The sequence below is a fragment of the Aquila chrysaetos genome, chromosome 2 (genome assembly GCF_900496995.4).
Source record: "Aquila chrysaetos chrysaetos chromosome 2, bAquChr1.4, whole genome shotgun sequence".
Classification (NCBI taxonomy): Eukaryota; Metazoa; Chordata; class Aves; order Accipitriformes; family Accipitridae; genus Aquila; species Aquila chrysaetos.
In genome coordinates, this window is record NC_044005.1 from 75,155,300 (window position 1) to 75,181,951 (window position 26,652).

The 26,652-nt window shown below is 40.0% G+C and overlaps 2 long non-coding RNA genes across 3 annotated transcripts; one reads left to right on the forward strand and one right to left on the reverse strand.

Annotated features, from left to right (window-relative positions):
• The first annotated feature begins 1,836 nt into the window (after positions 1 to 1,836).
• LOC121232564 lies at positions 1,837 to 17,080 on the forward strand. Its single transcript, XR_005931222.1, has 3 exons — positions 1,837 to 1,963; positions 13,441 to 13,443; positions 17,069 to 17,080. It is a non-coding gene; the product is annotated as an uncharacterized LOC121232564 (long non-coding RNA).
• Positions 11,192 to 26,450, reverse strand: LOC115337711. 2 transcript variants are annotated; one of them, XR_005931221.1, is made up of 4 exons: positions 26,189 to 26,450; positions 16,381 to 16,590; positions 13,851 to 15,821; positions 11,192 to 13,729 (listed from the first exon to the last, which is right to left on the reverse strand). It is a non-coding gene; the product is annotated as an uncharacterized LOC115337711 (long non-coding RNA). The 2 variants fall into 2 exon arrangements; XR_003922224.2 differs by having other exon boundaries at positions 11,192 to 15,794.
• Positions 26,451 to 26,652: the final 202 nt, after the last annotated feature.

A 26,652-nucleotide genomic window follows, 5' to 3' on the forward strand; every position in this document is an offset into this window, starting at 1 on the left:
TCCTCACCAGCCCAGTTTTAGTCCATCTAGCCTGGTTTTGCCTCTCCTACAGCAGCAGAGGGAAAGGCTGTTAGAAAATTATTTAGAGATTGCTTGCTGGCATCGTTTTTCTCCGTTGTGGGTTGTTTCAGCTTGTAGACACCGTTGAGCCCTTCATTACTGCCGTAGCTGAGCATCCTTCTATTTTCCTCGGCACCTTCGTGGTAAGAAAGTGCCATTGCTTAAATTTTATTGAACAGAGTGACACAGGGAATCAACCACAGAGTGAGAAACTAAACTTTCATCTCCAGCTTCTTTACTAGCACCCTATCTAATAAAGTCAGTTATCCTATTTGACCCATGTGATTAACAAATATTAATTAGCAATTAACTTGGACAGGATTCTTGCCAACTCGGTTTAACCTAGCTGCTTTCATAGATCTTCATTTGTTTAGCCTTCTTCAGTGCGTATTTATTTGTTTCAAAGATCATGCAGTAGGTTTTCTTATCTGTTCAAAGCAAAAGTGCAAATTATACAGATAGTGTTTACTATTCTAGGTAATGGTTTTTAACCAGAGCTCATTTCAAGTGTTAGTGATCATATTCAAGATGACCAATTGCCCTCAAAGCTCCTTAGCTGTAGTCTAAATTTTACAGTTTTTTTCTCCTTTGGTAAAATGACAGCTGTAAGTCAGGTTGTGGCCATATACAACATCACTATATTTGCCAAAGACACTGATGCAACAGAGATGTTGATTCAGTTTACAAAAACTGAGTGCTTAGATAAATTGATTATAAATTAAATAGAGTAGGTTTTAACATGTGTTCAAACCACAGAGTTGCAGGACAGAGAATTTACATTTTTCTAAGAGAATTCCCAAAACCCCACCATTTATAACTGAAAAAATTGCTATTGAGTACTGTGTCAAACGTCATCCCATACTGATTTGCTATGCTTAAATTACAGTTTCTTGAGTTATATGCAGTAAGCTTGCACCACAGGGCTAAGAAAGCCCCTGTGAAATATCTAAGTAGCTCACAGAAACCTTGGAAAATCCTGTCAAATATAGGAAACCCTAAAAGGATCATTCAGATGTCCCTGAAGGAATTCAAAGATGATGTAAATGTCCTTGAAAATAAAACTTTATAATTGAAAATCTGACAGATCCTTCACCATAAAATCGTAAATGCAACTCAAGTCAGACTTTTACAAGGGCTTAGCAAGTTTTCAAAGCAAATCCTTGAAAGGAAATGTTGAGTTATTAATATCTGAAAATTGTGAACAATGGATTGTTAGGTGACTAAAACAGTTGAAGCTAAAAAGAAAAAAATGATAAAAACATGGATTTGTGTTTTCAATTTAAAACAATGAAATAAGATCTTAAAAAAATTTTAAGCCTCCACAAAAATCACACGGAAAACCTGTGCATTGGAAGTTTTTCCATCTTCTTCATTATTTTTCCCTGTATGATAAAGGTAGTGTCGATTTTTAATTTCTAGGATGACTTAGAAACTAAAGTGTCTTGCATGGTGATTAGATGTTGCTTTTTGGTGAGAATCCGTTGAACGATCCCCTAACAGTTTCAAAGATGTTCTGCTTAGTAGCCAACTCTCCAATCCCCCTCTTGTAAATACTACAAAAATTCTGTTTTTACAAAAATTATAAAAGTAAATATACCTTTGATTGTGAAAGATGTTAAAAATATTTGGTAGCTGTGGTGGGTTGACCTTGGCTGGACAGCAGGTGCCCACCAAGCTGCTCTATCACTCCCCTCCTCAGCTGGATGGGAGAGGGAGAAAATAAGATGGAAAAAAACTCGTGGGTCCAGATGAAGGCAGTTTAATAAAGCTAAAGCAAAGGCCGCACACAGAAGCAAAGGAAAACCAAAAGATTTATTCTCCACTTCCCATCAGCAGGCAGTGTCCAGCCATTTCCCAGGACGTAGGGCTTCAGTACATGTAGTGGTCGTTCTGGAAGACAAATGTCATAATAACAAATGCTCCCCGCCCCTTTCTCTTCACTTTTATTGCTGAGCAGATGATGTGTGGTATGGAATATCCCTTTGGTCATTTTGGGTCAGTTGTCCTGGCTATATCTTCTCCCAAGATCTTGCCCACCCAGAGACTACTGGGGGACTGTTGGAGAAACAGCCTTGATGGGGCAGCACTGCTGAGCGGTAGCCAAACCACTGGTGTGTTATCAACACCTTTCTAGCTGCCAATACAGAGCACAACACTATGAGGGCTGCTATTGGGAAAATTAACTCCATCTCAGCCAGACCCAATACACAAGCATCTCATGTTAAAGTATGTTTTTAAATCTTTTCAAACAGGTCATCATGTCTAACATGAAAAAACCCCAAAGCCTCATAAGAAGTGTCTTCTTGTTTAAATAGTCACTAATAATAATAAAAACTGAAATTTATACCAGGAGTCAGAAACTGCATAGAAGGAACTGAAGAAACTTTCTGCACAGAAGCTGGAAACAAGAACCAAGAATTATTAAAATTCCTTTTATTGGTTTTCTTGATGCAAGTCTCTGCACACTATGTTGAAGCACAAAAATATACTACTCAGGTATGACTGAACTGGTTAAAAAAATATTGATATAAATTTTTAAGACCAAAGCAAGGGTCCTTGCTTTCCAAAAATAAAAATGCTGCTGCAAAGACCTACACCTAAATAACCAGTGAGGTGAAAAACAGCTGAACCTGCTTTTTTGATACCATTTTCTAGGAGGGTGATCTTCAATCACTTCAATCATGGGTCAATGAATAAAAAGGAAGTAAGTAATTTCACTGTTGATCAGTACCTGCCATCTTTACTTGTTTGCCCTAGGCTGCTGCCAGTCTCGCTGAGACTGAAATGTAATCCTGAAGGAGCACAAGTGACACAGTGGTTTTGACTTCGTTTCTGTCACTGAGATATAACACTATATAAGGTACCCAGATTTTCTGCAGACTGTAGATTATGTGTCTCTTGAGGTAAATGTTTTGGATGTCAAGGAGTTGCTTGCAATATCAGTAGATGGGCAGAATAGACCTTCAACAGAAGGACCTGCTGCTTTTCAGCTTTTAGCAGGAATCCACCAGGCTTCCATGTAGTTGCTGGGCCAGGCAAGGAGATAACCTAGGCAAATGAACACTGCATGTGCAAACTGATTCACGCAGTTTTGTACGTGCGGCAAGTCTCAAGCAGCAGGGATCTGGGTTTGGGCCCACAAATGTTGGCAGATGGAGGACAAGTTGTAGGTCTCCTCTGTTACTCGCTCTATAGTTAGCACAAGTGAGCTATTACTAGCCATCTTCATTAAAGTCCCCTTAAACAAATTCCTTACAAAATCTTTATGACAAGTAAGGATCAGCCAGGAACCTCCTGTGATTAAAAGAGAAGGCGAGGAGGAAGGATACAGAAATCTGAAAAGTAATATGAAAATTGGGATGTTTTTACTGATATTTTGGAGGCAAGCCAAACTTCTCATTTGGATTCCTGTTTGCACAGTTTAGTTTGCCAGTCTTCCTTTTACATCCCGTAAAATAAGAGATTAATAGGAAAAACAAGGACACGGAACAGAGTTACAAAAGTACTTAAGCTGTCAATCCAGGTGTCAGACAGGTCGAGTTCCCCAGTCAGTAACTCCCTGCTCCTGCAGCGGGCAAGCCTCGCTGCCTCCAAAGAGCTTGAGGAGAGCCATAGGATGCTTTGGATCCAGCAGGATCTGTTTCATGGCTTTCTCTGCTAGAAGAGTGCAGTAATGTGCATTAAAGACAACCTTTGTTGGTGGACTGGATAAATTTTACTCGTGAAATAAACTGAATTTAGCTGTACAAATAAATACTGTACCTTTGTGTAATAGGTGGATGGAAGAGCTTCACAGATAAACACAGGAGGCCAAATTCTGGGGTTCCTGAAGTGCTAAAGCTTGTGCCAGGTTTGGTTAGAGTTTTGTATAAGCTGTAAAACACAAACTGAAGAAAGTCTTCAAGATTTGATTCATTGTACCTGTTAAAATCCCACACCCTTTCCTTTTGCACTGCTCTCCCTATGAATGAAAAGGCAAGTTGAGTGAAGTTTTCTGGCAATTACCTTTCCGAGAAGAAACAAGCAAACAAAAGAACCATCAAGGAGCCATGCAGAGGCTTTCAGGAAGTGATTTAGGAGCTTGAAATTCTGCCTGAAAGGAGTTTTCCTTTTCTCATTGAACTGATTGCTTCCTCCTTTGGTATCGCCTCCTCTGCCCTGCAAATGAAACATCCAGTCCTGTCTTGCTGGAGAGACTTGATGGATGAAACAGTTTGATACTGGAAATGATCTCTACTCTGCTAGTCAAGCTCTTTTTGTCCCAAATGGATTCTGCATATGGCTGATTTTCCCCACACAGAGTAAGAAGTAAACAGAGACTGATAGATATTGGCTTTCCATCATCTGAACTGTCAGCTGCTGTACATTAAAACGTTATCTATGCCTTTAATTGTGAGTAGGAGAGGGATTTAGAGCTTACAGGAGCGTAATTGTTTCACAGTAAATCTACAGATAAGCCCCTCTTCCTTACTGCCCACACACAGTTCCACTGACTTTAAAATATTAAATTGTCCCTTTCCCTTCAAACAGTGGTGCCTAAAGCAAGATCTATTATCCTGAAGCCTTCTTTGTAGCTTAGACTCTAATGGGATGCCGATATTGCAAACCAATAACCAAAATGAGGAAATATTAAAATGAGGCATAAGGCTGCCTTTATTACTGCCGTATTTCTTTACTGCATTAATTTTGAAACATGTTTCCATGTTCTGTCTAATCCCAGTCTCAGTGTTAAGAGTTTTGATAATTGACAAGTTTCTTTCTCATGTGACCTGGAGACAAGGTGTAAACATGTGGGGAGGGCAAGGGAGGTGAGGATTTTTATCTTTTAATGTGCCAGAGACTGGGAAATTTTCCTTTCAATTTACGTAATCAGATAAAACAGGCTTGGTTTGATGTCTACATCTCAAAGTTTGGTGAATTGCTCAATCCTTGTTATGGATGGGTTTGAATTCAAGTGAGCAAATAGCTTAAGAAAATCAGGTCAATGGTCCTGTGATTAAATAAATATCTGCAGTCCCCCTGGGCTTGTCTTTGTTTCTTTTGAGCTCCAGCAATCTTGTCTTGATCGTGCGGTGAGGATACAAGAATATGCGCCTATTTAGCAAAAAGTACTTGTGTAAATGAGCTAATGAACAATTGCAGTTGCTTGTATTCCCCAGCCTGCCTGAGAAGACAAGTGATTTTGCTTATTGATATTATTAATAAAAGAGGAATGCACATTAGAAAAATATCTCTGTTTATCCATCCTCTGTTCAGTGACAGTAATTTACAATACCATTGCTCACGGATGTAATATAAAGTGATTTCTCATTTAGGGTGAGTCTAATTGCATTCTTTGAATCAGTGGGTGATGCAAGGGAATCAGGAGACAGAAGAGACAAACGCTGCTTGCACCAGCCCCAGGCAGGACACGCTGTTCCTGTCCTACCTCTCTAAACAAGCAGGACAACTCACATCATGCTGGTCACATCCTCAGAGATTTCATGTGACAAGAGTGACCAGGTCAGGGGACACAGAGATGTGGGTGGAACTGCAGCTCATCTCCAGGTGGGCTTCCTGCTCCAAGGACCCCGTAAGCCTTGGGTATCACCAGTGAAAGCTGGTACAGTTTCTGAGTGAGCTAATGCCTCCTCTGTCCCCTTTGTCACACAAAGCAGCCAATTATCCCAGTGTCAAGGTTATTTGGCATTTTTACAGAGAGATACATGACTATAAATAGTTTATTTTTGCCTTGACTTCTATTTTTTATTCCTACTGTCCTCTTTCTTTTCATTCGTTTCATGAAAACAGATCTCTTAACACATACAAAGAGGCATACTGAAAAATAAAATGTCGGATAAATTATAGGAATAAAACATTTTGACATCGTGCAACTTCTTTTAAAATGAGCAGGTGCAGTGATAACATTTGGCTTGGTATTTCCTCCAACAAAGAGGTAATCTACTTTCATAGCTACCTTAGATGACAGGATGATGTTAAAGGAATATTTAATAATTTGTGGGATTTTTTTGTGCTTGACATCTGTCTTTCCATTTTAATTGAATTAATAGAATTCTCCTTTGTGTTCAGTGTGTATTGCAATAACCATTTAGCGCTAAAATTTTCAGGTAGGACTTCAAATAGCATTTTGTATGCTGAACAATGTTGAATAGAAAATACAATTCTCTTTCTTTTCCCTTCTTATTTTTTTAAGATGATGAAGTGGAGTGTTTACTGTTACAAAACCAGCAGAAATGACAAAGTCGGGATGTGATCCCAGTATTCTTTATGAACGATGCAATCATATAGCTCAATGAATGTACAAACCTAAGTAGAAAAATGAGAAGACTTTGACAATAGCACCTGAGATTGGCTTGACTCCATATTTACTGGCCTCTGAATCCAAGCAATTTTTGTGTGCTTGAGCAAGTACTCATAATGACACTACATTTTAAAGAGAATAGTATTCATATTATTCTGTGGGTACTTGGCTACAGGGAACAGAAATATATCTACATAGTGAGAAAACAGGCAAATGGAAGTCCAATAAAGCGTTAAGTGGTATCGCTAATGACAACCACAAAATAAGGTGGTGGAAAAAGAAGGGAGTTGACCACTGACATTGTTCAACAACCCATAATAGTATAATATTAATCTTGAAACAGTGACTTGTGGACTAGCCAGTAAATTGCATAAATTACTTAAGGGCCTTTAACATTTAAATGTTTAATGATTTATGTCATTTGCAATACACAGCATGTCACATCCTATTGCAATACTCAGTATGTTATGCGTAACCATCTATCCAGGCTGTTGTTGCTAAATTTTCCTAGCTCCTGGTTGGTATATGAGAGAACAAAATTCCATCTCCTTATATAATTTAAGGAAACAAAATGAAAATTTAAAGCTACATGGAAACCATTCATTATTTTGATGTTGAAATTTCTTCTCTAAGAATCTATCCAGAGCCAAGAGTTTTCCCAATCAGACACTAGGGCTGTTGGTTATAACTGGTTGTCAAGAAGCTGACTAACAAAAAAGCAGACAGTTTCTGGTAGTTATTAACTTTATTCACTTAGCTTATTATTAACTTAGCTTAATAGCTTTTCAATTTTATTGAGCACTGCCAAGTTAGTTAACTGAGAAAAAAGTCTTTTATAAGAAATTCAGTCTTCTAAGAATTTGGGGAGTTTCAGACATTTCAATGACTTTCTTCACTGATGCTTAATTTGTTTGTATCAATCAATCATATTACTGTACCTTGATTCTTGCCACTGATCTCAAAATGTTTATAAGCAGATCAAAGAATATCTTCAGATGCTTTGGTATTTTCATTACGCATAAATGAAATCTGAACTGATGAAGCTGGCTATTTATTGAAGGGGTACATAACTATGGAACTTCATGCCTCCAGGGCTTTGGTTTAAATCCAGTTTTCACCTACAGCAATTAAAAAATTAATTGATGGTAGATAGGAGAGCTATGTCAGTTATGTCGGTGGTTGCAGTAAGAGGAATGTTTTAAAAAAAGATATCCTCACCTTTTCAGTTCGGTAAGGGCATTTACATGTTCTTGTGTCAAAGAGTCCCTCTTTTTAATTTTGGCTGCAGATATTAGGAGTCTGGCTGATGTTGTGTACGTATTAGAGCACATGTGTGTGTGGATGTGTGTGTGTGTGTACATACACATTCACACTCAAACAATTCGTTTTGCATCTTCTGGGATGGATGCAGTGTAAGAAAGGAATTTTGTATCAACTAAGAAGAACTTTCTGCAATAAAAATACGGAAAAGTTACTGGAACAGAAACAACTAGCGGTGAATTTTGTAACGTGCTGAAAACCTTTACTCTGATACATGGGACTGGTGGTCTGCTTAGAGTCGTATATATCTGGTACGAGTCTGCTGAGCTGGAGCTGGAAACTGCATTTTGCAGGATCAAGCAAATCCCAGTGAGATTTTGCCGACAAAGATTTGACCCATACAAATTGATAATATATACTCTGAAATCTTTGTCGGTTGAACATTTTTACAGCAATAGTCTTCTTGCAACAGGATTCAACATAGTCATGTTGTCTCAGAAGACAGTACTGATTAACCACTGGAAAGGCAAAGGATGTGGAAGCATTTGACCTGGAGAGCTTTTTTCCTCATTTCAATAAATGGTCCTTATGCTGACCTACCTCTGTCACCAAACAGCTCAAAACCTTCCATCCACAAAACACAAAGGGGGAGGCAAGGTTGGTCTTCTAAGGATTTTAAGGAGAAACTATGGGGTTTTTTATTCTCCCCCAGCCCCTGGCTTTCTCTCCTGTCCCAGAGAAAGCCCTCATCTTCTCCCTCCACTCCTGAGTTCTTTGTTCATGAGCAAAAGAAAAGGTTGATCTAAATGTACTAAGACACATGCTTCTATATTTATTTCAGCTTTAAGAAGGAAAAGCAATGCCTGATCAAGGCTTCCACTTCAATGAAACAGAGGTTTTTCACTGACTTTTAAAAGTGTGAGATCAGTCAAAACAGCTCCATCACAAAAACAATAAGGTACAGAAAATGTATTTGTAAAAAGTAAATGCTAGTGCTAGAAAGCAAGCAAGTAACTTTTTTTCTCAAAAAAAAAAAAGAGCTTAAAAGTCATTCACCATACTGGAAGAGCTTCACAATCACACCCTGGTACCAGAAGTGCCATTTGATGAAATGTATTTAATCAAATTTCAATTTATTTCTTATTTGCAAATGAAAGATATGACTTTGGCTTTCTATTCAGATACATCTTTAACATAAAGCATCAAAGAGTAGTGACATGAGAAAAAAAGTTTGAGAAAGTTTAATCTGGCACTAAACAAGAACTTCATACTGAACAATGACAGATTTAGCTGATGTTTTTTGTCCCACTGATTACCTTTATCTTCTGTGCAGCTTATGAATGAGATGGATTTACTCAGTGGTTCACGTATTTATTATGAAGCACTTCATGTAATGAGAGCACTGTTCTTCTATGCTGTGTGGCTTTTAAGTGGATCAATACTCAATGAAATTGTTTAGGTAATATTCCTTTAATGTGCTGATTTATGAATAATATCGGTTTCAATTTCCCCTTTGAACTTATAGACATGAATATACTTCCAGCAATAATCTTTGAGAAATGCAAATAATCTGCTTCTACTTTTCTTGGTTCCACCTTGAATTTTGCTCAGATAATGTTAGTGTGTGTCGTGGTTTAACCCCAGGCAGCAACTAAGCACCACGCAGCAGCTTACTCACTCCCCCCAGCCCAGTGGAACGGTGGAGAGAATTGGAAGGCAAAAGGTAAAACTGGTGGGTTGAGATAAGAACAGTTTAATAGAACAGAAAGGAAGAAAATAATAATGGTAACAATAACAATAATAAAATAACAATAACAATAATAAAAGGATTGGAATATACAAAACAAGTGAGGCACAATACAATTGCTCACCACTTGTCCACCGATGCCCAGTTAGTTCCCGAGCAGTGATCCACCACAGGCCAACTCCCCCCAGTTTATATACTGGGCATGACATCACATGGTATGGAACATCCCTTTGGCCAGTTTGGGTCAGCTGTCCTGGCTGTGTCCCCTCCCAACTCCTTGTGCCCCTCCAGCCTTCTCGCTGGCTGGGCTTGAGAAGCTGAAAAATCCTTGACTTAGTCTAAACACCACTTAGCAACAACTGAAAACATCAGTGTGTTATCAACATTCTTCTCATACTGAACCCAAAACACAGCACTATACCAGCTACTAGAAAGAAAATTAACTCTATCCCAGCCAAAACCAGGACAGTGTGGTTTTATTTATTTTATTAATTTTCAAAAATCAGTATTTATAGTCCTTTTGAGTTAGCTCAGTCTGGGCTTGAGCTATTGGCAAACCAGTGTAAAATGGTTTAGAAAGTTATTTCATTAGCTTCTAATGACAATATTTTTTCATCATTGAGAACACTTTTTGTTTGTATTGCTCTTGCATTTTATAACCTGCAAAAGAAATTTGAAATATTAGGACCAGATGCTGGGAGGACCCTGTGCAGATCTTGCCTTATGTAGAGCAACTCACTTGCCGAGAAAGGTTCTGTTAATGCTAAAATGATTTTGGTGCACATTAAGGTCAAGCTCTGTCTCTGCGAACTCTCGAGACCTAGCAGTGCCACATGCAGTTAGCGTTAGCCAACTGATGTCCTTGTCGGTGGAGGACAGACACCTTTGGAGAGCGATGAGGTCCACCCGGAGCTTCGGCTCTGAGCACAGCTGTTCCTGTCTCCTTCCATTAGCAGGGAAGGGAACAGACCAGTCTCAAGTTCTCTAACCTTTCGAAAGCTGGAGTTAGGCGAGAGGAATTGCAGCCTCAGCAGCTCAACGCATTACTGCAGCCCTTGTCCCGCTGGGCTACAGGCACGGCCGACAGCGCGGTGCTGCCTCAGAGCAGCGGCTGCCACGGTGCTGACCCCAGCATTTGGGTGGAGGGGGTACCCGTGGGCACCCCAAACCGTCCCGGCGCCAGCCCCTGCGCCAAGGTGTTCGAGCGTGGGAGGACGCGCGCTTTCAGCGTGCATCCCCGGCGGCGTGTGTCCAGGCTCCGGCTTGCTGGCTGAGCGTGGGGCTGCTGCGATGGCAAAAAAAAAGGGCTTGGGGTGAAGGCGGCAGGTGGGTGAATAGATGCGGCTGGGTCACGGTTAGTGATGCTGGGGAGAGAGCTGCAGAGGTGGATTATGTATCAGTAGGAATGAACGTAACCGGTGCGTGGGGGAGGAAAGGACAGTGACACGTTTTTTTCCCACACACGTGCACGGCCTGACGGAGAACCAGGAATTGCTGTTATCAGCACCCAAGCTACCTTCGAAGACAACTCAGCAAATTAATTTGAAGTGCCCTGCTATAATATTTTCCCAGTGCCTCTCGCTCCCAGAGCACACATTAGGACCAAAGCTCATTTTCTCACACTGAAAAATCCTGACACATATGGTATCAAGTACTGCTCACTAGGATTTCATTAAATAACTAAGAATTCACTGTCGGAGCTGAAGTTATTATTCAAGAGTCGTGCTCTCATGAAAAGGCTTTTTTCTTGTCTTTAAATCTTCTTTTAATGCTGTGGTTTTCATTCCGTTTGTTGTAAGGAAATTACTTGAGTTGTCTCAATAAAAGTTTAAGCAGTCTTTATTCTGTAACTAAAAGCATGCACAAGAACAAATCATTCTGAAGATATATATATCAAGTATATGCAAACTCTACAGAAGCATCTTTTTTGAAGCAATTTTGAAAAACCACTTAAAATCATACAGTCAGACGTAAGTCCGATAAAAGAAACAGGTAAAACGAAGGTAAAATATGCAGAATGAACTTCTCAATTTATGCTTGTTTGTGAACATTTACTACTAAGAGATGTTAAAACAGAATAAGTAATATTTACAAACAGCTTGCTCTCTCTCCTCTTATCACTTCCAGCATTTCTGTAATGGAGACAAATCTCTGAAAAAAAATGTATTGTTATGTAGTGAGTCATTTTGGGCTAAATTCAGGCATGAGATAAGTGGTACTTTTAAGTCGTTAAAATTGCAAGTGTGTACAACTCTTATGAGGGTTCTGGTCCTGGGTAGAATTAAAAAATTATAATCCTTGCTTCACTTCAATAAAAAAGTGAGATGTCACATTCAGCAAAGCTTCTAATGGTCATGTATGGTACCTGGCTTCTAATACCAAAGTGGTTGTGATCAAATATAAACCAGGTTCAGGAAAAAGAATGGCACGTTAGAAATTCTGCTGTTCCTTACCCTGTCGTCAAGACAGACAGTTTTTCGGGAGTCAGAGCAGGAAGCTGTACATGGTGAGACAGTGAAAGGGAAGATCTCAACCAAGTGTATAGAGGGAAAAGTGGCTGCTCTGTTCACTCGGTTGTAGCATGGAGAGCGGGATGGCCATCTCTACGTGGTCTCACGTACCTTACCAAGGCGTCATGGAGAAATCTCGGCCAACATTATAGCTAGGGATGTAGTTCCCAAACTAAGCTCATGAATACATGCTGTTCAATATAGCTCTGAGGAGATGGTCAGGACTCCCTGCGGAGGAGGAAAATCTTCACACAAACTCAGAGTAATTCAGCCCGGGCAAAGTCTGAGTACCAGATATTTTTCAGTGATTTAGAGGTCCAGGTTTCACTGGTAGTAGACAAAGAAGGGATGTTGCCAGTTTTTACTGCTTGATAGAGCTTAACTTGTTTGGCTTAGCCCAACGTATAGCACAAACCATAATGTCTTACCAGACATTCTATGTTAAAGCCTGGAGACTTTTGTTATACTGAAGCATGAGGGTTCTCAGGAAATTAAACTGTGCACCAGACAGAAAAAAGAAGAAACCAGAAGCGTCAGCAGTGCACAGGCCAGTGTAATAGCAAAGGAGCAGGTACCTGCGCCAGGCAGCACCCTCCCTCCCTCTGCGCCCGCTCTCCAGGCAAGTAAGGGGCAGGCCAGTGTCTTCCTGCACTAAAAGCGCTTTTGAATTCTGGACCAGGTTCCACCTGGAAATAGATGGCTCTCTGGCCATCCCCGCGGTAGCCCCTGTCTTCAAGGAGTCCTCAGAGGCCACGTCAAACCGATTCTTGGTGTACACGTGGCTCACGAGCAATGGATATGTCACCTCCAGCCTGAATCAATCTCTCCAGCTGTGGTAGGTACGCAGCTTGCCCCAAGACCTTGCTTGAATTCTCCCCAAAAAGAGGACGCGCTCCATCCCTGTGCACCCAGCGCTGTCTGTCGTGTCTCTGTGGCCTCGGACATTTCTGTGACATTGGCTGTGGTGCACGCGTGGCCAGCTGCCCTGGGTGCCGTCCCCGTCCCTGCCGCAGGTGGCGATTCGGACAGCTCTATGTCTTTGTGAGTAAGGTGAACTTCATTTTCTGGTATGAATATCTTCCTCACAAAAAATATCTGCCTCATGGAGGCAGGAGTTTAATCTCTTTGTATTGAAAAATTAGGACAGGCGTAGGTGATCTGTTAGGTGCTACCAGGAGGTGAACAAATTAAAATGTAAGAGTCATGACCGTGTCCGACTTTCTAATCTTATTCTTGCCTTGAGCCAACGTGTGAGCAATAATTATACTCTCTGGTGAGCTGCTCTATGGACACGAGTAATTATAATCCCCAAAACACAAAAACATGTATCTCTCATTGTAATGAAGCACAGAAGTAAATAAAAATAAAATGGACTAGAACTAAATATTCAGAATGTCATTTATATGCTTGGCTTTAGTCAAGCAGCTCAAGTTTTACATAACAAGGAAGTCTGCATGTGGAAGTCTGGCCTTATAAGTGGAGTTTGTGTGAAGAGTAGTCATTAGAGATATTTGTCCAATACCTGAAAAGAAAATGGTTATTCAGTTCAAATATTTCATTAGGTAGTAAACAAAGTGAGAATTTTGCAGAGATACACTGCTTCTAAAGTTAAAATACAATTCTGTGCTCAGTTTCTGTGGTAACTAGCTCAGTAACATTAACTCATTCAATATTGCAGCCCTGTTTCATTAAAATCCTAAAGTACTTACCAAAAAGTAAATATAAAATTATAAAATTCATGTGACTAAATGTAGTTACTTACTGTAGACTCCTCTTAGAGTCAGTGCAGATCTAGGTAGCAACTCAGTTCATCCTAGAGTACTGTAGATATGTGTCTTTAATCAAAAGAATCTACCGTAGCCATATAAAAAGTTTAGACTTAGAAATCTGTTCTCCATGTGTTCAGATTTCATTAAAATAAATCTGATACCAAACTTTCTAGGTAGGTATCCACAAAATGTATAAAGCTTACCAAGCAAAAAGCTGCAGTGGAAGCCTGTGCTGGCCACACAGCCATCAAGACAGATTTGGAGATCAGTCAGTTCAGTTCAGTCTGATTTTTCTAATTTTGTAGGGAAATTGACTATATGGCTACGTAAATTCACATAGTTTCCAGCACTTCCACGTTTCCCTACCTGAAAGAACACGGCACTGAAACATGTACGTGGTGGAAATCCTGGTTCCACTGAAGTCAAAGGGAACATTTCCTTGATTTCAGAAATGCCAGCATTTCACCCAGGGACAAGGTTGGTTGTGCCATGTCACCACAGATCTGCACAGGGAATGAAGACAATCCCCCAAACTTCAAAACAAAACCAAACAACCCCACCTTGTCTGGCGGGTTCCTCATTTCATGTTCCATCAAGGCATCTGCAGGCAACTCTGTCTTAGGGAACAGGGTGTCTGGTGCTTGAAATGTGAACAAAGGAAGGAGTGCTGGAGTTCAGCGATGACTCACATCTGGCAGCGCATATTCCTGTCACTTCTGAGCGGCACTGCCCTGCTCTGCTCCACGGAAACATTTTAAATGACGTGGGAGATGTTTTATGTGGAGAAGCAAAGCACTCCGTACGTGACTCACAAAGATCTCGTTATTATTTTATCCCTTATTCAAATTACTCTTTAGATCAAGATTGTATTAATACTCATAATTAATTTGGCCTTACATAATGCTTTTAAGCCAAGTATCTCACAACGCTTCTTGAGCATTATCTAATTAAGCCAGTCACAATATCCCTGTGATGTAGTCAAGGAATCGGCGTGGCTCGTTTCATCCACCGCCAAGAAGCAGTCACCGCTGGGGTCAAGTGAGGCAGCTGTTCACTAATGCATAGCGGCATTGCGCCACACTTTGGGAGAGAAAGTGAGAAATAGCATCCCTAATTGGAACTACAGGGTGATTAAGGGAGGAAAATGTAATTATCTGTAATTTCAGATTTAAAGGTGATAACTCGTCTTTTCCTCTGAAGATTGTCAAAGGCTCTTTAATGTCCAGTTGGTTTTTTAGCTCATGGTACAGATGTCTCATAAAATACCACAGGTCCTCCGGTACCCTCTGGTCATAGTCTGAGAGGAGTGCCTTACCGTATCATGATTTCATGACCAATTTTACTTTGAAATTCTGTATCTACACATAGCATTTACTCGCCCGAAGTAAATAGCTAGTGTGATTCTTTGATTGTAAACCCATAAGCAGCTGCCAATATTTAACATTTCTCCCTACAAGGCTTATTTCAAGTAGTGTTATTATCCCCACTGTACAGAAAGCAACTGAAGCACTGGGAAAATAAATTGTCTTCCTCTACATACTGAGAAAGCCAGTGATTAAAAGGTCATCAAATCTTATTTTCCAGGCCTATGTTAGTTTGCTAAGCTCTCACTCATCCTTCTTTCTGCCTGTTAAAATATCCCTAACGCTCAGTCTGTGTGACAAACTCTCTCTGTATTTCTGATACCCTTGATTAAAATACAGCTTGAACACAGAGTCTGAAATACTCTGCCTAACAGGAGAGCTTTCACATACCCATTTTCATTTGCTCCTCTACTAAACCAAGATTTGAACAAAAAAAAGCTACTAACCCCACTGGTGCGGAAGCTCCCCAAGCCTCTTTTGGACCACTGCTCCCCAAAGCAGGAGCACCCCGTTTGCACCTCCTGCTGCTTCAGCCCAGACCCATCCCCGGGGGAAATGCAAGAGGCACCAGTCACCCAGGCTCTTCAGGGCTTCGCAGGCTGAGGCGCGCGGGACACACGGCTTCGGGATTCTGCCAGAGACGGACCAATTACTTCACTCCCCTCTTCTTGGGAATGGGCAGGAGGAGCAATCCCATGGACAGGAGAGTCACTGAAAACAGCTCGAAACTTTTCGCAGCTTCTTGCAGCCGGATCAGGCTGTAGCGATCTCCTGTGACGTCCTCTGTAGCATGGAAAACAGCAGATATCGCTAAGGAATTTTTGCATAAGATAAAAACCTGATCTTAATTTAGATGCTGAGAGACAAAGGATCTGCTGTGTCTCTAGGTAAAAAGTTGGAATGGAAAATTACACTCACTGCTGAATAGCAGAGACTTGACTGAATCTCTGGCCGCTCAGTCTCCGTTATAAGAAAACATGTCCCTTCTAGGTATTTATAAACAATTTTGCTGAGATGGGGGAGGAGCCCGAGAAGCCCAGATATTTTTGCCAGGGCCTAGAAAAGCCAAGAGGGCCAGAAAAATCACCTTTCTCCATCCTGCTCGTAGTATAGCCATTTTTCAGACCATGGCTTTCATGTGCATATCTTTTTTTCAGTTCCTCTGTAACAGAATGTGTATTCTTATGAAGCAAGAAAATGGAGAAAATTGATAAGGAACATGCTAAGGATTCCTGATGAATAGTAAATTTTGAGAAAGCATAGCCACTACTGTAGCACCTGGAAGATACATGTCTTAAAACACATAGAAAACCATCTCTAAACCCAGTATTTTTACCATCTAGTAATGATATAATCTGCAGTGACTTACACGATCCTCCATTTCATGAAAACTGTGAGAAGTGATGTACATTATTATTGTCAAGGGAGCAGACAGTCGACATGACCATTCCCAAGATGAAAACAGCTTTGCAAGATGACCTTTAAGTAGAGCTCCTGAGAGGATGAAAATTCCAGTTCTTGGATGATTTCGTTCCTCCCGAAATCTTGATGCTTTCAGATACTTTATGAAAGAACCATTCTAGAAAAAAATTAATCCATCAAAGTTCATTTTTCCAGTTTTCTGATTATAGAATAATTACAATTTTGAAACAAAGTAATTCCTGAAGGAAAAAATGCAAAGAAACATTTCAGTCTGCAAAAGTGTTGCAACAAAAAGTTCTGACATGCTCAATCTAGCTCTATGTTATTTGGGTTAAAATTAACACAGTTTCCCATTTTACCAGAGCAGAACATCTGTCAAAGTTTTAATAGCTTTTGTTGTGTTCTTTAAGCAACTTCACTCACTTTAAATTAAAAAAATGATACTCTTTATTTCAGGGAGAATTCTTTAAAAAGGAAGTTAAATTCTCCTTCCAATTACACCCCAAAGTATCCACATCTCCTTCACAGTACATAATAAATTCCAGATGACTTTATTAATTGCGTTCACTACGGTGTGCATCATGAACAGCTGCAGCTTCATGGTCACAGTGGCTGCACTTATATTTTCTTTGAAGAAAAATGCATGCCCTATCTCCTCAAGAGAGAGGAAGAACATCTCTAGAGTCAGCTACTAATAGCTGAAAAATGCTGAGTTCATCGCATTGCAGGTCAGGGAAACACATATTGGGGGGTGGGTGAAGTTAGCTTCAGGGGGCTAAAACTTAGAGAAGTCAAGGTTGAGCTCTTCATAGTGATGAGGGATGTGGGCTCCTAGGTGATTCATCTTACTCCAAATGAGGTACTCAATTACACACCTTCCCTAAATCAGGGAAAATAATTGCAAGTTGGAAATTCCTGTTATTCTCTGCTGACACTAAAGGGAATGAAAGGTAGCTAACTCACTCCTTGATAACTGACTTTGTCTAATTTTGGTGAGATGATCCTACCCTAAGTGCCTACAATTATCTTCAAATACTATTTTTGAACTGCTTATGGGTTTTGATAAACATTCCTAAAAAAGACAGGAAGCCATCCAGCCTGGGCAAGTGCCAGGGATTACATGCCTAAGGGTGATGCTAGAGCAGTAGCATTAGCATTGCTAGGCGTGCAGTGACAGTGCATTATAAACTCATATTTCAGGTTTAATTCTTCAAACAATATTGCATTTGAGTGAAAGAATGAATAAACGTGTTGCTTGAATATTGCTATAACTGTACCTGCTGCTGTACATAAAGTGGATGAAACAACAAAGCACAGTAGATATAATGAAACACAGTGCCGTAACCCAAGCAGAGTGACCAGATGTCTTGCCTTGGCACAGATTTGTGAATACTTTGCTATATGCAGAACATACGAGACCTTTGATCTTATTTGGATGAATTTATACAAGAAGTGAAAATATTATTTAGAGCCAAGCTTAGGTTTTAAATGTGTGTGTGCTAGTGCAAAAATCTAGCTGAAGCAATCAGTCGTTAGAAATGTTAAACGAAAGCGTTGCTGCATGTCATTGCTCTATTAGGATTTAGAGGTACTTAGGGAGAAAAGTGTAGACAACCAGCTGCACTGATACAAAGGGACTGAACTCTCCTCTTAACAGTATTGACACATCACGGCTGGCAGAATAGCAGAAATACCTAAATTAAAAGTTAATTTGGGTATCTATCTCCACATTGTGCGTCAGTCTGACATATTCTAAGTTGCCTTCAGTGGGACCGCATAGAAGTTACAGAGGAGACAGTAAGCCAGTTCTCATAACTTTACAGCGTATGTTTTGCTGTACTGCTCAGATCTGCTTGGCTTTACTAGCCAAATTCAAGATGCATGAAATGTCAGTGATTTCTCTCTCATTGTAACCATTTACTGCATGGCAAAATTGGATCGCTGGTTGAAAGGGAAAAAAACAGGTGATGGGGGAATGTAAACAAGAGAAAACCAATGGAGATTCTCCTAGAAAAATGTTCAGGAGAGTTATTTGCACTGAAACAATAAAGGGCATCTCAAATGCTAAACAGTTCAACATCCTACCCGATAAACCATACTTACCCGACTATACAAATTAAGACCACTATAAATAAATTCAGCCCCCACCCCCATCAAGGCAGACGGAACCCCAAGTACAAAAGGAAACATCGCATTTCTCAGTCGTACTCAGTCAACCAGGAGAACAGATGGCCCCTAATGGCATGCCCTGAAATGTCTAATTACATCAGAAACTTTGTATGGTTTTTCTGGACTTTTAATTGGTTCCCCAACTGTGTGTGAAGAGAGCCAAATGTTTTAATAGATTAAATAATAAATATCAAGATAGACTGTGTTACAGCATGTACAAGACCTTGCTGGGTTATTGTTAGTGTGGATTTAAAAGATATGGCAGTGCAGGGAGGGATTCAGCCCTGCGAGTCCAGACTGTCATGCAGACAAGCTATACTCATTTCTTTGGAAGTCTTTCTCAGAACAGGTTGGGTACCTTGCCATCCCACAAAATAGAACAACAAGTTGTGTATGATAACAGCTTTAGGGTCACTAAGAATTTCGCCTACATAAATGACACGAGAGGAGGAATGGCTGGTAACTATAGCAACCAATAAAACCCTAAGAGGAGAGGGGAATGGACATTACACATCAGCACGCCAAACTGAAATGTAACAATACAACTAAAAGATTAACAATATATTGCAAAGATCTAATCAACTGAAATAATAAAATGTTTTATTTATATTTTTAAAAGAATTAATGTATATTTAATGACTGAGATGTAGTTAAGTACCTAAACAGTAGCAAAACGATGTATAATCAAGTTCACAAACTCTTGTTAACAAACAACAGACACAGAAACTAAGCATTAAGCGAGGCTAGAAAAAATTGGCAACAGCAAATATGTTTTTCAGTGTGCACTGAATCCAGAAACTTATCTAGAGATATAGGATCTATACCTCCATTGCCCAAAACCTTGTGTAAAGTTTCCCTCTAGTAATACAGGCCATGGGAAAGCATCGCAGTTCTGCTATTTTGGTCAGTCACATCATTTAATCCGGGTTGTGATCATGCTGTTTAACCACATTAAATTTTGTGCTGCAATTAGAAAAGCTGTTCCAAAATGTTGTTGCTCTGATGCTTGAAAACCTTCTTTTAGGGATAAATTTATTAATGTCCAGTTTATACCCATTTGTTCTTGTGCCAGCAGTGGCTATTAGTTCAAATAGCTTTTCTCTGGTGTACTAACATGCAATGTTATAGACACGCAACATTTTGTTAGGCTGTGAAAGCCAAGTTCCTCTCAGAAGACAGAATCACAAAAATGCTTTGGGTTGGAAAGTGTATTTAAAAGTCATCTCGTTCTAGCCCCCCTGCCATGGGCAGGGACACCTTCCACCAGAGCAGGTTGCTCAAAGCCCCATCCAACCTGGCCTTGAACACTGCCAGGGATGGGGCAGCCACAGCTTCTCTGGGCAACCTGTGCCAGTGCCTCACCACCCTCATCGTAAAAAACTTATTCCTTATGTCTAATCTAAATCTACCCTTCTTCATTTTAAAACCATTGCCCCTTGTCCTGTCACTAAAGGCCCTGGTTAAAGTCTCTTTACATCTTTCTTACAAGCCCCCTTTAGGTACTGGAAGGCTGCAGTAAGGTCTCCCCGGAGCCTTCTCTTCTCCAGGCTGAACAACCCCAACTCTCTCAGCCTGTCTTCATAGGAGAGGTGCTCCAGCCCCCTGATCATTTGATAACCTTTCTTTCCCCTAATTATCTTGGAAGTCTTTCTCTGCTTTTCAGTGTGTTTAATTCACTTGTATAACCAGCTATAATTGTACATTGCATTCCAGGTAAACTCTTGTTTGAGTACTGTTCAGTACCTCCCTATCCCTGAGGATATGTTTTCTTTTTATATGGCTGCATCAAATCAGTCTATCACAGGATCACTACCAGCTATCAATTTTTTTTCGGTCTATTGCTCCAACAGGTGAGCTAATTTACTGCAGAAACTCCTTAATCCTTGGCCTTATGTTTTGTGCTACTGAATGTTGTCCCATTTCTATTAACCCAATCATCAACTCAACTCATCATGGTGCAGAAACCTATATCCCAGTTATGGTTGTTATACCATTATGCTTGTTATTCTTGTACATGTGGCTATGTAATAATAACTGAGCCTTGTCATTATTATTTGTACATGTCCTCCAGCATATACCTGGAAAATTGTAATCTCAGTAATAAGAATTTGCTAGAAATATGGAGATCTCTATTCACCTGTCTTCAGGATCAGTGGCAGTACTTCAAGGACTGCCTCAGTGAAATCTCTTTTGCAGTCTTTCCAGAACATGACTGACCAAAATCCTTTCTGTTTTCATCCATCTAACCTTTATTTCACTGCTGGTTGCTACCATGGTGATTCTCAGCCCCACCAGTTTAATCTTATCTTTCCTGGACAGCACACACCTATTTTCCGTTCATGATTGTAATTTCATTATGCTTCTTATTGCTGTACAGGAAAGAATCAGGTGACACAAGAAGATCCAGCCTGAGCAGCAGTATTTTACGCGTATTTCCAAGAATGCAGAAGGATACAAGACATGAGACAACGAGCGATCATGGCCATAAGGTCTATTGTGCTAAACTGAAAGCAAATGCTGTTCTGCACAGGTGCAAAGTGTTACAGAGGTGAAATAAGCATGTGGAAGGTGTAACGCCTAAAATGATAGTGCTTCTCCTTTTGGTTTGTATAGTTAGCCAGTACGACACACCTTGGTAGCTATGTTTGCTACCTCCTTATCTCTGTTCACAGGAGAATCTGGTTGAATCTCTGCTTACAGTGGCCCATAAAGGTTTGGTTTCTTTTCCTCTTAAACAGTAAAAATCTTATGGAGCGAGAAAATTTACAGTGCTAGGCCTATTACCAGCCAGCAGTTAACCCAAGAGCTCCCTCTCTGGGCAGTACTACAGATGTTTTCTGAACCACCTGCGGTGGTTTGTCCCAGAGGTTCCTAGTGCTCATTGCCCAAATACCAGGACTCTGTAAAGTCCACTGCCTGCCCTTTCATGCAGATCCTAGTTGCTACCTGTACATGGACTGTAACTTTGCAAAAAGCCTGGCTTTCAGGCACTGCCCCCTCGTGCCCATTTCAGGCACTTCTACCATGAAAGAGCTAAACTGCATTTGATGAGGTTGTCAAACCCCACTCCCCCACCCCTCCCTGGGGGTTTTGGCCAGCTGCAGTTCTGCAATGCATACCCAAGCACTCAGTTATGGTTATGTCATATGGTTATGTCTATACCAGTAAACGTACCAGTCCCAAGGTCCACTCGTTAATCCCCAGGCCAACTGGCTCAGACTGGCTGTGCCCATACTGTTCATTTTTCTCAGCCTCCAAAATGGGGTGCCCACTTCCAAACTGCCTGTTGTGAACGGACCCTGGCACGGGGCAGCCTGTGCTCTGGAGCTGCTCAGCAGGGTACTAATTTACTCAGCTCAAAATGTGCCAGGGACTGGTTTAACAATTCATCAATGCATACATTTGATTGCATCAGTTTAAATTTTCACTGAAGACAGCCGCAATGATGCTCACTATTTCAGTTACAGCACCCATATGCACATATTTTCCTTTGTGTTCCTGAGAATTACCCCTTCTCAGAGTTAGATATCAGAAGTAGTACCGAAACCTTTATTTGCAGCTATCAGAAGGTCTGGGAGCTCAAGAATTTCTAAGATTATAGCTCCTGAAGTACAGAGATTTATGCCTAGCAGTTAGCATTTTTGTGTCCCCAGACGTAACCTATCACTGGCTTACAGCCCACCTGCCTGTGGTGCAGAGGCCTGTGGGCTCTGTCCCTTTGTGTAATGACTTCCAGAGCCTGGAAAAGTTTCCTTATATTTCAAAAAGTCTACAAAGAAGTAGAACAAAGATAACCTCGTTTAAAAGTGTAAAGAGCTATAAAGTAACTTCTCTGCTCTTTAGGTATCATGACAACTGCACTGCTAGAGGCAGAGCTGTACTATTGGAAGTCTTCCAGAGTGGAGAAATAGGATAAGAAATAGGATAACAGAAGTAGTATTAGAGAACCACAAAGCCCCATATTACTCACAGGATGCTTGCTCTGCAAGATGTCCAAAGGAAAGACGATTGCTGAAGCGATGGCAAAAGGGGGAGGTAGAGGAAAGCTGAGCTTGGGGGAACAAAAACTAGTGTCAGCAATCCCAGGAGCTTCGAAATACTTGGATATGTCATCCTGTTCTTGTGCTGAAGGGAGAGTCAGACCATGGGAATTCAAATCCGGAAATTTTGAAGCAGTCAGAAAGGGCCATGAGAAAGCAAATTATAGATAAGAAAAGAAGAAAGTTATTTGGAAATACTATTTTGCATGATAATGGACAAAGCAGATAACATTCTGGATGAAATCACCTTACACAAATAGGGAAGGTGAAACATAACAGCCCTATAATTGAATACAGTCCTAACTAAGATGACTACTTCTGATAAGTATTCAGCACACAGGATTGCAAGTTCATAAAAACCCCAAGCGAAAGCACATCCCAGAGACACCATCATGTGTGATCACTGTTTAACCAATCAAGCAGATGAATAAATCAAGTGAAGATTAAGAATATTAAAATTCTTAGCATTAGATTAGAAAAAGAACAGAAAAAACCCTTGTTTGCAAGAGAATAGATTTATTCCTTTGGAATAATAAATATGAAGGAGCCTTTGTTATAAAACTATGAAAACAGTTCTTAACTAGCACTACATAGCGTAGTCCTGCAAGTAGTTATTCTGCATTTAAATTAGATGTATGCAGCACTTAGGAGTTGTTATCAAAACAGGATAAGCCATCTGGGTAATGTGACAATTTGTTTGCTATTTCCTATCTAGTTGTGTATTTGCTTTACTGTTTTTTAGTTTTCATTCCATATCTCCACAACTCTTGCCTTCTTCAAAATAAAAATAGGTAGATTGAGGCAGAGGTATTGTTTACTGGGTGCTTATTACAGGGTGGCTGTTAAACAAACTCATTCGGGTTTCAGAAACCACAACACAACTAATCTAGATCAAGGCACAAGGTCACAGAGTCAAATTAAACCTCGTTTCCTGTGGTTTTCAATGGTTACCTCTGAGCTTTCAAGTTAGACTAGACAAGGAATCCAGTTATTGCAAGCCTGTCACATTACAGATAGATATTACTTTAATTGAGGTACCTGTCCACTGAAAGGCACTTTATGCATTAGAACAGTTTCCAGACCTTCTGAAAGATACCATCTCTTCTCTACAGAAAGATTGAAAATATATTATTTCAGTCTGAGATCTTCGTAACAGAGGTTCCAAGAAAATAGTTTTATATGCAATAAATTGGAGTCTAGCATAACTTGATATTGTGAAAGCAGACGATAACATAAAAAATCTAAAGTCACATTGTCAACACATTGAAACAAGGGTTATAGCAAAAGATTTTTTAATTGTTTGTCTGCATTTCCCCAGGTTTAAGCAGAGTTATTGTGGGCAACATAGTATTCACAACATTTTATACACAAATAATACTGTAATTATATAGTGATTATAGAGTTCTGGACACTTAGAATGGAAAATGTCACAAATACTATGACTACTTGACATAATATCAGTGTAAAAATAGCTTCAGAATATTCACTCATGGCCAGGGAACAGTTATGAAATCCTCTGCTCTGGGCTTAGGATGGAGATATATATGTCTGTATGTGGAGATACACACATGCACACACACACACTTATAACTGCGTGTGTGAATGAGGAAATGGGATGTTCTCGTTTACCCTTTAAGCAGAAGTAAACAGTAACACGAGTTGCGTAGACTCTTATAGAAACTATTAGTGTTTGAAGAAAACAGCAAGCACGCATAATAAAAAGGTGGTGTAATAGTCATGAAATTATCAACTAGAAAATATGTTTGGACATGACAGAATTTCGCTGTAATTATGGAAACAAAAGAAAATCAGTATGGAAGTTAAAACAGTCCTAAAGAAAAAGACATACTATTGCACAATTTCAATATTCATTTTTTTAAAAAAAAGGCAGAAAGAAAATACACAGAAAGAGATTTAATCTAAGAATTTCCTATATATTCTTCATTATAAATTCAAATTTTCTTTAAAAAAAAAAAGAAAAAGAATGGATACCAAAAATATTCCCCTGTACTTAGATTAGGAAGCCGTTAACATCTCAGATACAGCTCTCTTAAGTATTTGACCCTGGTTAAAACTGGAGAAACACGAATTATAAATCATGTCAACTGCCTGGCCAAAATGAGTATGACCTTTAGCTCACTATGAATCAATTCAGACTAAAGAATTAGGATCTCAACCTGCAAATAAATAAACAAGTACCAAAATGCGATGACCCAAGATTATTTGTGCCTTTCCCACAGTACCAAGGAGTCTTTTTGGATGACCCTGCGCAGCTCTCAGGAGTGCTATTTGTGGTTAGTGGAAGCGATCGTACAAAGCTGGCGGGAGAGAAAGGAAATGCTGCGGAGGAGGAGATAAGGAGAGAACACCAACAGGGAACAGGGAGTCACAATCCCAAACCAGCGCAGTTTTCCAGGAATTTAAGTAGGTGTGTAGCTACGGAAGGGTACTCAAAATAATAGTGTGGTGTTGAAATGCAAGGTCTCCATTACATACCTAAGAGCAGATGCCCATGTTCATAACTTAGTACTTTACGAAGACCGTTACAGTGAAACAGAAAAAAACCCCAACATTTCTGTAAGTCAAAAACACATTCTTAGGATGTTTGGAGATTTTTCCCAGGTTTCTGGATGATCTAAAACTAAATCCAAATGGGGAAAGCAGCCCATGGGAGAAGACATAAATCAGTCAGCACCATAGTGCCAGGATAAAAAATTATAGTGACTATTAAATAACTTGAGGGTTTTCTTCTTTGGGAACACAGTAAAAACTTCTTTCTTAAATTAAGCCCAGTATTTTTATAAATGATGTGTAGAGTTGATTGGCAATTTTTCAAAATTAAAAACCAACCAAACGACAACCTCCAAACCCAAAAGCAGAGGTTGAGATGTTTCAGCTTGCCACTGGGAGATAAAATATTTAGTTTGGGGCTGGATTCCACAGCACCGAGCTGGTTAAGTTTTGTAAGTTGAGTTAAAATAGAGTGGAGGCACAAAGACCAGCTCTTCAGGAGTCAGCGCAGTGGCTCAAAATCCAGACTAAATTGGAGGAAGATTATTAGTTTAATAACAGGCTTCGGTTAAGCTCACAGTGAACCCACTATCTGGAAATGTCAAAAAGTGTTGTTTAGCTTAGGATGACAAAACAAAACAAAAGAATGGGATGCTGTGAAATTTTACTTCCATATAAAAAAAGTGACAATATTTCTTTTGTCTGACACAACACAAATTTTGAAACCCTGGCATTTTCACAGGATGTAAGTATTAATTTGCAGCCAGTTCTGATGAATTCAAATGCTGCATACTGTTAAGCCAACGATATGTGTGCAATGGTGCGAGGGGAGAGCCAGGTAAAGCTGAGATGCATGTCTTGACCCTTGCCTTAGGGTGGCGACCAGAAGACCAAAAAGCTCTTTCAACTCAAAGCCAGAATTAATTAAAATATAAACCAAAGTAATTAACCTTTTAAAGAGAGAAAATTTGGACTGACTAATTAAGACATAAATAAAATTGTATATAAACAAGTCTCCATCCATCATATACTTACAGGAAAGCTCTTGCTTTCTGTTTGGTTACTGTGATCACGGTAGGTTTTGATTTGCAGTCACCTCCCTCTGATCCCTAGAAAGTTTCTCCCTGCCGCTGCGGGGGTTGAGTTATTGGTGAGTCAGGTCCCTGCTCCTCTCAGTACTATCTCCATGGGCTACAGCTCCTGCTTTCTTGCCACGACTCTCTCACCCAGACACTTTTTCCTTCCCTGGGGCCGGTGACCATCTCCCAGCCCTCTGGAGCCCACCACTCTCTCCTGAAAGGCACATCACGTTACAGGCAATCTGAGAACAAACTGTCCAGCACATGTGCCACAATCTGTTTTTATTAATTCTGGAATCTGGTATTTGGACCACAGAGCTATACTCCTTGGCAAGATGACAGCTTTCTGATTCAGTGAGTAGAAAAGTATCATTTATTTGACCATATGAGAGGAATGTTGTTTCCTCTTTGTGAATGCAT